The sequence below is a fragment of the Euprymna scolopes genome, chromosome 23, assembly GCF_053919585.1.
Source record: "Euprymna scolopes isolate OS-2025 chromosome 23, ASM5391958v1, whole genome shotgun sequence".
Classification (NCBI taxonomy): domain Eukaryota; kingdom Metazoa; phylum Mollusca; class Cephalopoda; order Sepiida; family Sepiolidae; genus Euprymna; species Euprymna scolopes.
In genome coordinates, this window is record NC_136504.1 from 71,106,982 (window position 1) to 71,119,196 (window position 12,215).

General features: G+C 34.1%; 1 protein-coding gene across 4 annotated transcripts in view; it reads right to left on the minus strand.

Moving 5' to 3' along the window:
* Nucleotides 1-12,215, minus strand: part of LOC145245989 (uncharacterized) — a 325,168-nt gene continuing 312,953 nt past the window's right edge. For all 4 annotated transcript variants that reach the window (XM_080107785.1, XM_080107786.1, XM_080107788.1 and 1 more), the window contains one exon: nt 1-1,533. The gene's annotated coding sequence lies outside the window, so the exon portion shown is untranslated. The remainder of the gene's footprint in view (nt 1,534-12,215) is intronic.

The following is a 12,215-nucleotide window of genomic DNA, read 5'->3' on the forward strand; positions in this document are numbered from 1 at the left end:
TTCGTTTTACCTTTTATTCATTTACATCAACAAAAATGCAAAAATCTTAATTAAAGAAATGTCAAATATAAGAATTTCAGAATTTGAATAGTAAATATTGTAGATTAAATTAATTTAGAAATATTAAGAAAGCAATATTAATATACAGGGTGTTTCACAAGTTGTTAAGACATTTGAATATTTAATATCTCAAAAACTATTAAGGATATAAAAAGCATAAAAAGGTATATATGTAATCATTAATATTAAAGTTGAATTTGATAAAATTAGTTTGAAAATCATGTCACTTTCATTTAACATATATAGTTTAGTAGATATAAAGTCTTGAAATTTGTCCAAAACTTCTAGAACACTGTAAAAAGCTACAACATTATAAGCATAAAAACATGCAAGAAAAAAGTTTTGAAATTAAAGATAGAACTATTTTCCAATTTTAACATGGAAATCAATTTCCCCAAGAATAGAAGCAAACGAAGCAATATTTTTAATGTAATAAGAAAAGTGAGTGAAAAAAGCTTTCAAATTGAAATTTCAATTTAATTGAATTTTCAATTTTTATATTTGCCCTCTCATTATTGCATTGCAAAATTCACTACTTGAAATGCTTGAAACCAAAATTTTAAACAATAAACATTTAATTCATAAGTTTCTTGTAAACACAAGACTAAAACTTTTACATTTAAGAGATAAACATTAATATTTTGATAATTTTATACAATTTTATTTATCTTTTAAATAAAACTATATTGAAATCCAAAGAAAGAAGAAATCAATTCATCTGAGTGTGTGGACTCATTTTTAACTTAACATTTACAAACACATGGCAATGTTGAAAATCAAATAAAACCTCTAACAAGTTGCAAAAATTGTTTAAATAAGACTGAAATGTTTTATCATGGAATTCAAACAATTGCCGAGTTCAGAGAGAGATGGTCGAGAAGGAGGATAAGAGAGAGAGGGGGGAAGGTGAGCAAGTAAGCAAGACAGCCACCCTGTCTTCCCTCTTATACCTTGTAGTGAGTATTGTTAGTTTCATTTAAGAAGCAGTTTTAGTCATTTATCTGGTTTTTATTTTTTTTATTAAATCACTTTAATTATGCAATTAATTTGTTGCAAAGAACAAGATGGAAAACAGAAATTAAACATTGACCAAATAAAATATCAATTTGTTAGATGTATCACGATTTAAATCTAATATGAAAAATCCAGCAAACTTAATTTTACAGCTTATACATAGGTATTATATATATATATATATATATATATATATATATATATATATATATATATATATATCTTTATAGATTACATAAAAAGATATATACATTTATTGATAAAAAAGATTAGATATTTCCAATACATGTTTGCATAATATGAAATGAAAATATTTTGGCATGGTTTTGTTAAAAACAACACTTATGAATGCAAAAATCATTCATTTTAAAACAATAAACAATTGGTTATTCAGCAACATTTTCAGTTTTTATTTTGGCTTTGATTTTCTTCCAAAAATTAGGATGCAGGCAACCACTTCTAGAGAAACAAATGAAAAATTAAAGTTAAAAGATGTCACAATCTTAAAAAAGCACACATAGTTATACAAACTGATACAACAAAACAATAGCAAGATAAAGTAAATTGGATAAAATGAAATCAATCACTATTCATGTTAGGTAAATAAGCCCTTGATTAAAAATCTAACTGTGTTTTCATGGTGGGGGGCTTTGCCTCTCGATCGAATCATCTCCTACGCTGTGTAGGTAGTCTCTGGGTACATAAATCACACCGCTGGTCCTTGCAGCTTGCTGCAAAATCAAGAGTCCTCACCACAAACAAACAGAACTCCGGTTTATATAACAATAACAAACTATTTATTAGTTTCATTACTTCATAACAGCTGCTGTCTAAATTGAGGTGACTGACTATAGCAGTGAAACGATGTAAGACCAGACCAGTAAAGTCACAGATTTCCCATTAACACAGGCTAGTTAACATAACATCAGGCCCTGAGGGCTCCCAAATCGGGAGCACCTGACCAGCCCAGCTGTTCAGTTTGCTGGCTACGACTCTACTCTTTTTTAGAATTCCTTTTTCTAAATCCAACCCCTTTTCCCCGCCTCTCCCTCAGAGAGTGGTTACAAACACCCTTTCTTTTTTCCTCTACCAAACCTCAACCCCCACTTGCACTGAGGTTTCCACTTATTATCAAATTAGGGGTGATTAGTCATTCCAGGTCGAACAATGCTTGGCGGCGACCTCTACCCTTGACCCCCATTCTAAGTTGTCAGCTTTAATCAGCTAAGGATCTCTGGATCTCTTCATACCTCTCAACAGAAGTTTTAAAAACAACCTTTCATGTTAACAGATATATAAAAAATGAGATAAAAACAATTATTATTTGTTTTTTCTCTTTCTGACAAAATCCCATAGACATTTCTGCTTTGTCCCAATCAGACATCAACACCCCCTCTTCTGCCCTCTCTTCCTCTATTTGACAAGCAAGGCCATCTGGTGTCACCCGGGGTCTTACCATATCCGCCCCCTCCTTTCCCTTGTCATTTGGCCACAAATTACACTTACGCACCCTGCATCAGAAGCACTACTCAAAACCAGTGACTTTACAATCAAAATTAATAAAAAAGACAATTGACAGAAATTGTTCGTTCAGCATGCAGAAGGAAGAAAAAGAATATTCTTGGATTCAAGGTCCTATTTTTCTAGCTAAGGTTTTGCATTTCTCTCTACTCCTTCACACCATCCCGTCCGGTCAAACACCTCCTCTCACTGCAATATGCACCTCGTTGCATGCATTCATGACACCAATAGTGTCATATATATATACATATATATGTGTGTGTGTGTGTGCATCAAATTTTAGTCATTCAATAAATTTAAAAAATTATGACGTGAAATGGTTAAATTTCAATCAAAAGATTATTATTATTCTATCTAAGACAAAGAATACATTTGAAATATTATAACTCCTTACCCTATAGGATTTCGATGTCTCCTTCAGAGGAGAAAATATTAGCAAATAATTATACTATATTTGCTAATATTTTCTCCTCTGAAGAGATGGTAGACATCGAAATCCTATAGGATAAGGAGTTATAATATTTCAAATATATTATTTGTCTTACATAGAATAATACAAATCTTTGGATTTGAAATTTAACCATTTCACGCCATAAATTTTTAAATTTATTGAATGACTAAAATTTGATTTATTTGCTCTATCTTGTATATCGAGTAATTTTTATTTAGATGGGATAGTACTTATGGAATATTATTGCCAATAATATTTTGTAAAACTTATAATCACAGATTTCCATACAAGTTGATTGTTAGATAATTTTATTCTGAAGAATATATATATATATGACATTAAGAGGAGATAGATATATATAAATACCTGTTCATATACACTTTTTCATGATAAAGCTAGAACCCAGAATTAGATGGAATCAAGTGATTGCATCAACAACGGACAATGCCAGACCCAAAGTGGTCTTGCAATTGTTCGATTTCATCTAATTCTGGGTTCTAGCTTTATCATGAAAAAGTGTATGTGAACAGGTATTTATATATATCTATCTCCTCTTAATGTCTAATATATGTAGAAAAAAGCGGTTCATCCTTCGTAGAGACGTGATGTCCCTCAACAAATAGGTTGTTCCGAAATCGTGTTGGGGGAGTCGGCTAATTTCAGTTAATGTTCGTAGATATATCTACCGCCTGCATACCAGCAGTAACTATCTTAGTTGTATAAGATGCATTACTTTTCGCATAGTAGAATGCAGAACTAGATAAAAATATAAATTAAAATCGAGGCATAGCCAATAGATTGCACCATAGCCCATACGGTTAGGTCGTCAGTATTCCACACTTCATACGTGCAATAACCAGGGTTTGCGCCTATGTCAGAGCACGTCACTGATGAGATACAGTACATCGAAACCGACTTTGGGTCTGGCGTTGTTTGTTGTCGATGCAATTGCTCGATTCCATCTAATTTTGGGTTCTAGCTTTATCATGAAAAAGTGTATGTGAACGGGTATATATATATATATATATATATATATATATATATATATATATATACAGTGATGATCATATTTATTGGCACGGTAAAATAAAAATTAAATTTTGTCTAATAAATTCTAAAAAAGGGATTAAATTAAAAAAAATAACAAAGTATATTATGTATTTTTAACTGGCCTTTCCGATGCAGCAATCGGATTTTAGAAAAAATAAATAACAAAGGAACAACAAACATAATTGCAAAAAACCCTTGTTCAAAATTATTGGCACGATTTATTTAATAATCAATTGTATAGCCTTTGGCCTTGATTACCTTCCTCAGTCGCTTTTCATAGTTTACAACCAAGTTGTTGCACTCTTCAGTAGTAATTTTAGCCCACTCTTCCTGACAATAATCCTCCAATTGAATAAGATTCTTAGGCTTCCTTTGCATTACCCTCAATTTTAATGTTCTCCATAAATTTTCAATTGGATTAAGGTCTGGGCTTTGTGATGGCCACTCCAAAACATTAATATGATTGTCCTCAAGCCATTTCTTAGTCAGTTTAGCCGAATGCTTTGAGTCATTATCTTGCATGAAGCACCAACGACGACCAAGTGAGAGCTCTTTAGCAGAGTCTTTCAGGTTTTCATCCAATATTTTAACATAATCTTCCTTTTTTATGCTACCTGTGACCTTAACAAGTCGCCCTGGTCCAGAGGCAGCAAAGGATCCCCAAAACATCAAACTGCCTCCACCGTGCTTCACTGTGGGTATGGTGTTCTTAGGCAGGAAAGCTTCGCCAGATTTTCTGTAAATATAAGACACTTTATTATGGCCAAATAACTCTATTTTCGTTTCGTCAGTCCATAGAATACGTTTCCAGAATGCAACATCTTTATCAATATGACGTTTTGCAAAGGCTAGCCTTGCTTTCAGGTGCATAGGCTTCAATAAGGGAGTCTTTCTCGGACGACATGCTTTTAAACCAGCTCTCTTCAAAACTCTACCAACTGTATGTCGAGATACATTCACTCCAGAGGTGCTCTGTTCATCAACAATCTCCCCAACAGAGATCCTTGGGTTTTGTTTTACTTGTCGAACAATTTTCCGTTCATCTCTTGGGGAAAGAATCCTTTTTCTCCCTCTACCCTCTAAACTCATAACGTGGCCTTGCGATTTGAACTTGTTTATTATGGCTCTAACAGTGGATTTGGGAAGGTTTAGCTTCTTTGAAATCTTATCATAGCCCTCCCCATTGGTATGGCATGCTACAACAAGCTTCCTGACGTCTTCGCTGTGTTCCTTAGTTTTAACCATGGCGATTGAAAATTATAATTTAGTCACTTATAATAGTTTAAATAAATCGCTATCTAAAAATTATCTGAAAAAAAATTATTCACTGAATTAGCGTTAAACAAGCATAATATGGCTATAAAAAAGTTCAGAAAGCACGTAAACCGGAAATTGATTGATATTATACTGATACTAAAAGAAAAACAAAGCCGTGCCAATAATTTTGAACAAGGGTTTTTTGCAATTATGTTTGTTGTTCCTTTGTTATTTATTTTTTCTAAAATCCGATTGCTGCATCGGAAAGGCCAGTTAAAAATACATAATATACTTTGTTATTTTCTTTAATTTAATCCCTTTTTTAGAATTTATTAGACAAAATTTAACTTTTATTTTACCGTGCCAATAAATATGATCATCACTGTATATATATATATATATATATATATATATATATATATATATATATATATATATATATATATGTAAAGCTGAACGTCCGTGTGTGTGTGTCTGGTCACAAATAGGCTCCTATATGGTTGACTATTATAGAAAACTGATCACATATAATGATAAATGTATCGAGACACAGGAATGGGTATGTTTGATCTGGCATAATGATGATTCATTAAAATTGTGGGGTCTGCGTACGTGCCTGGTCCACAAAGTATGGAAATAAAAAATTAAAAAAATTAAAAAAAAAAGTTTATAAGTGTTTTTGATATAGATGTACATAATACTTTGATATGTTTTAACTTAAATAGGTAGTCGTGGTAGAAAGAAAGAACACAAAATAATCCGACTTGAATGTGCATTTGTTCTCAACTCAGAAGAATTTATATGATTGAAATAGGAATTAATTTCCTAAAAATGTCATTCAGTCATGAAATCTTTAGATATTTTAGTATTTTTTCTATTAATGTTTGGTTTGTTGATATACTTTCTCTTATGAATTTTAGTGCTATCTCAGTATACACACTGACACTCAATATGACTGAAGAGGAAAAGTACACCTTTTATCATGATAATCAATCCGCTGTCAACCGCACACCATCGTCTGATCTTTTGGTAGCTTTGCTCTTGATAACAAATGTGACAATGGTGATAGGCTAGTCAATTTTGCGGTAACTATGGTAACTAACACCCACTTCCAGCATCCTCATTATCATCTTATCAGTTACCATTTGAATAATGGGCCCCATGATCAATCAGATAGATTATATCTTGGTGTGTGTGCATCAGGCGAGCTCTGTTCAGGTCCATTTTTTTAGGTGTAATTACCATTAGCAAATTTGGCTTTGACTTCAACCTCAGACAAGTGACCAAACAGTCAAAGTAAATCAACATTGCTAATTGGAAGTTGGGCAGGTAGTGAACTGATATTTCTATACCTTGGATCTGGCTGAAGCCATGAACAAGTACAGTTACTAGAATTAAGGCCGTCCTTCTTCAACAACATCTCCGTTGGTTTGAACATGCAGGTCAGTGACCATGTCACCAGCACGCTTCATTAAGCAGTTCCTCACTCGTAGCTATTCCTCAGTCTCGTGAAGACCTCCTGAATGCATTTGGGCTTAGGTTTGCTGCTGATATCATCAAAAGAAATAGACAACAGATTTTTGTCTTACAGGAGTATATCAGTTCTTATACTGTTGCACTTCTTATTCCAAATGAGCAAAGGGACACATTGTGAGAGGCTATTCTAAAGACCTGTTTTAACCATCAAACCCATCATTAATCAACCTGCAGTTGTAAGGACAGACTCCACCCCCAACTTCAAATCCCTCAAAAACGGTGGGTTTCTGCTTATTCGCTATATCTAAATAGAGATGATAACTCTAAAAACTTCAATCATAACCATGTTGCTGAAAAGGCCATCCAAGATGTCTAGCGAGAGCTCCTTAAGTTAGACCCAGCTGGTTCTCAGATCTCTACAGTCTCACTCTCTGTAGCATGTTGCATGTTGAATTGTAGGTTTGGATCACTCAGAGTGTCCCCCAGAGAGATCTTGTATCACCAGGACTAATGATATGGATCTTATAGAAGAGCAGCATCGTAGGCGCAAGGCCAACCATGTTTACAGTGTGCGATCCAAGGCTCCTAACCGTTCATGTAAGTCTTGTATGGAGGTGAATGTCAGAGATATTATGTACCTTCACAGTGACCTATCAAAAAATAAAGGACGTGAGCAGAACTTAGTTTCATCCAAACAAGATGAGTGGATGTACATTCAAAAGTTTGCCGGCTCCCAGTTAAGATCCACAACAATGCTTGCTTCAGGGTCCCTTCTCATCCAGGTAACAGCCTGGAAATTAATCTTGAACATCCAGATGACAGTGATGAGGAAAATAGCGACCTGGCCTTACAAACCAAGCCCTCCAGCAGTGAGACGATTAGCAGTGTAACCAGCGAGAAGAGGTTACTACTAAGCAGTCAACCAACCAACCAACCAACTCTCTATTGTGACTGAGAAGATTCCAGTCGACTCCTCTCACAAAACAGATGCAACATACCCCATCTCATTGACAGTCAATAGACAACGATATACTTGTCCTCCCAGATGTAGGGCAAAACCATCCTACCTTACTAACCTTTTGTGACCGGCTCTATGAGACTGTATCTTTAGAAAAGGGAAAAGAAGAAAAATAAAGGTGTATTTAATTATGATCAAGGGAGATAACTCTGCATGATGTGTTATTTAGAGTTGTTGTCTGCTTCTTCCATTTTGTGTTTAGGATTTTTCAGTTTTGTTTGGAGTTTCGTTCTGTACGCTTGAGAATAGTCTGTTCATTCCTTCAAATGGTTTTGTGTTATATACCTTTATTTACTGGCGCAGGGCCCATGTATGGGCCTGCAGTGAATAGTTTGAGGTAGTCAGGCATTTGACAGAGCTGTGCCATCTCCCCCACTCTTTTCAACTATGCAATCAATTATATACTCAACAAAGCCCTTCAAGGTCATAAGGCTGTTGCAGCTGGGTGAAACCTGATCGTGTCTAACCTTTCCTATGCAAATGATATCATTTTGCTTGGATTGACGTGAGGAGGAGCAAGCTGTGCTCAACCAAGTGCAGACTGTCAATTACAGATTAGAGATGTGCATCAATGCCTCCAAAACAAAGATCATGTCCTCACTGATTGACCGAGGTATATAGCAGCGGCTCATACTGGACAGAATTCACCAAAAGATAATGTGGATTCATTTATCTATCTTAGCTCTACTATCATGCTGACTGAGCACGCAGCACCTGAGATTGGATGGCAAATAAGAGCAACATGGTCCACATTCTCAACTGATCTCTGTGGTCCCAATAGGAAATATGCTTGGACAGGAAGGGTGCAGTTACTAGAATTAAGGCTGTCCTTCTTCAACAACATCTCCGTTGGTGACCAGAAGGAGAAGTCCTCTTTCCCTTCCTCTCTACCTGATTGACACACAAGTGTTGGTGGTCAGCTGAAGACCAACAATTAAGGATGATCTATACGTAGTTTGTCTTCTAACCATTTCCTGTGACCTGGCCCAGAATCCATGAAATTGGACTGAAATGGTTTGAGATGCAATTCAAGGTCAGGAGGAAGCCAGTTCAATCCGACGAAGATGATAACCACTGTAAGTACAAGCAAGGAATAATCTAAAACTGAAATTTTACTTTTTTTTTATGCATTTTTTCATTTTTATTTTAGTATTTCTTCATGAATAAATTAATGTATATGATGCTTTCTTTCTCACTTCACTTTCATTAGTACAATGCTATGCATATATTATTATCTTAGTAACAGACCATATGTTTTATATCTTCTAGAACCTGTTCAATGTCCCTTTGAAATACTATTTTTATTCCATATGGCATCCTTTTCCATTTTAATAATTCTATTAGCATATTTATCAACATTATTTCTTTGAGGTTACTGTCTGTCGGTATGTGGTGGAAGATTTAATTACTTTGAGAGTCAGATACTTCAGTCTAGAAGGATTTCTCTGTCTGGCAGGAAAGATCAGCATCTTAAATTCTTAATTTTAATATTTATTTTTTTTAATGTAGAGAAAATCCTGTTTCTCCTTTCCCCAAGTTTTTGGTGACAAAAGCAACTTGTTTTTTTTTTTCTTATTTAAAATTTAAAATATCTATAAAAAAATAATATAACTATAAAAATGTAAAATAATTGTCCCTCGTTTGTTTATTAAAAAGTTTTGTTCAAATAGTTTTATCAAAAGATTTGTAAAAAAAACATACTCTATATTAAAAATAAATCTTGCTGGCAAAAAAAAAAAAATCAAGTCGTTTATATATTTGTTTACAGATACCATGTGCATGTACAAAGGTCCAGATCAAACTGGTGTCAACCAAAAGCTGTTTCTCTTGTTTCTTCCTCCTGCTGGGGGTTTTACACCCTAATTGATCCATCCATGGTTCTTTTTATAAAATGTAACAATTATAGGTATTACTAATAGTAGTAGATCTTTCATTGTTTTACAGGCATCTATCTTATAGCTCCAAGAAACCTTACAAAATTTTGCTCATTTGTATAGTTGATTTTCCAATGTGTACCCAAAATCACAATCGGTATCAATTTGCATATACAAATTGATGTTAATTTTAAATTTTCGTATAATATGATACACTTTTCTTTTGTTCAATTTTCTCAAAATTTTTATTTTTATTTTTTAATGAAAAGACTTTCATATTGGTTTCGTTTTCTTCAACTCTTTCAGCAATTTTTCTTTAAGAAAAAAAAAATGATTCTTTTTTTAAGCAGTTTGTACATTTCTTTCCAAATGCATCTTTCCTTCTTATTTTATGTTTTTAAGTATCATAGGGAAGGTAAGGCATCCACACTTCTTGTGTACCACATGCTTACAAGTACTGCAAACAATTGAATTGCACTCGATTCGCTTTCCACAAACTGAGGAGGGAAATTCCTTCTTTTGGAGAGATTTATAATACTATAATCATTGACTTTGGTCTTGGTAACATTTACTTTTAAACTTTTATTTTTCATGGCATTCCTCCAAGTTTTTAACTTAATAAGTCTTTCATTGTTTTACAGGCAAGTACTAAATTATCAGCATACAGCAACTATACAAAACTCTGTGAATAATGCCTCTATGACAAATGAAGAACAATGGACTCAGTACAAAACCCTGATATACTTCTACTTTAACATTAAAGCAGTCACTAAAAACAAATGCTAAGTTATTCTCCCAATCACTTTCAGAGTCTGATTCATCAATTTTAAGCTTCTGTAATTACCAATATCAAATTCTTCTTCTTGACCCTTATTTACAATTTTACTAACCTCTTCTTCTTTTATTACCTAATTTGTAAACGTTCTGCAAACTTACATTTCTTTATCTTACAGCTTCCTCTAATTTTTCTTAATTCTTCTTCAAATACTTCTTCTACAACTTTTAGATTTCTTGGTTCCATGAAAACTTAGTTCTTGTGGTCTGTTCATTTTTTGCCAACAAATTATTTCATACTTCTCTCCAACCCGTATTTGTCTTTGCCATCTGTTGAGTTATCTATTACATAAAAGACAAAATGGGCGCGCGCGTTTTTATATATCCACAAAAGGCTTTTTTCGTTGGTCTTCTCGCATCAGTTACATTTAGTTTCGCTATACTCCCTAAATTATAATATCTCAGATTCGAAAACGGACATCATCTCTATATTTATTTTGATTGAGTTTTAAAAACATCACTGGTTTCCAGTGTTCGTTTGTGTTTCTCGTATAAATAAAGTGAAACTAATTGAAGCAAAAAGGCATCTGCTTGGCTTTTTGTGCCGGAACGTCTTGAAGGCAATTAGCTTTGATCAATGTGGGGGGAAACCCTTCATCTCAAACAATTACTATTCATTAAGACACTGCCAGAGTTTTCCCTTTTTTTGGGGAGGGGGCTGCTTTTCCCCAACATCATGAGGAAACAAATACGTCAGAAAGCGGGAAGCTTGACTGGCCTACAGCCAGACGTTCATTTCTGCACCTGCGTGAACTCAGTAAATTAACTATCTATTTCTGCAAGTCAAATTTTTTGATTGACATTACTAACTTTGAATGCTTTCACTTCTGCTCACGTCATGGCATAGCGGTAAGATGTCAGGTATCTTTCACTTTCTTTTCCACCTTGATGTCGTGGGTTCGATCCAGCCTGCCTACTAACACATTTTTTTTCTTTTTGCTCAACACACACCTTCAAACACCCAGGCAACGCCGGGCATACTTGCTAGTCCTAAATATTTCATGTTTTTGCTCATCCCTTTTGGCCATGTAGATTGTCTTTCTTGTTTCTCTGTTTGCTCTATGAAACCTTTTATCACTTCCACCTTTTGTTTGATACATTTCTTAACTTTGACACCATGTCACCTATGCCTTGAGAATCGTTTTGTTACATCCAACATTCAGCATCTTCAATTGTTCTTTGACACTGTCTGTAGTAGATCTGATAAGCGAGCGTTTCATCAGTTTGTCTCAAAACTCGCATTTCACATGTTCTTCATCCACCACATCTTTTCCTCGGGGATAAACTTTCTCTTTACCTCATGAGATTTCTTCAACATGAAATTGCAAATAATTGGTTTGCACTGTTACAATTTCTTCACCAAAAAGCTGTTCCTCTTGTTTCCTCTTTCTTCTTTCCACTTTCACATCACTTAAGAGCGTTTTATCCTTTTTCGTGATCAGCAAATAATCTGTATCAGATTTATATACATAACCTAAAAATGGTGTTTACAACGAACATGTCCATTACAAGAGCAAATTCTATTATTCAACTATGATTATCCGCAGAGTACATGACTATCTTAAGACAATCACTATTTATCTGGGGACTGCCTTCACTAACAAAGACACTACTGCACCTACTAATATGATTGTCACTAAGCAGATGAATGAAATCAACG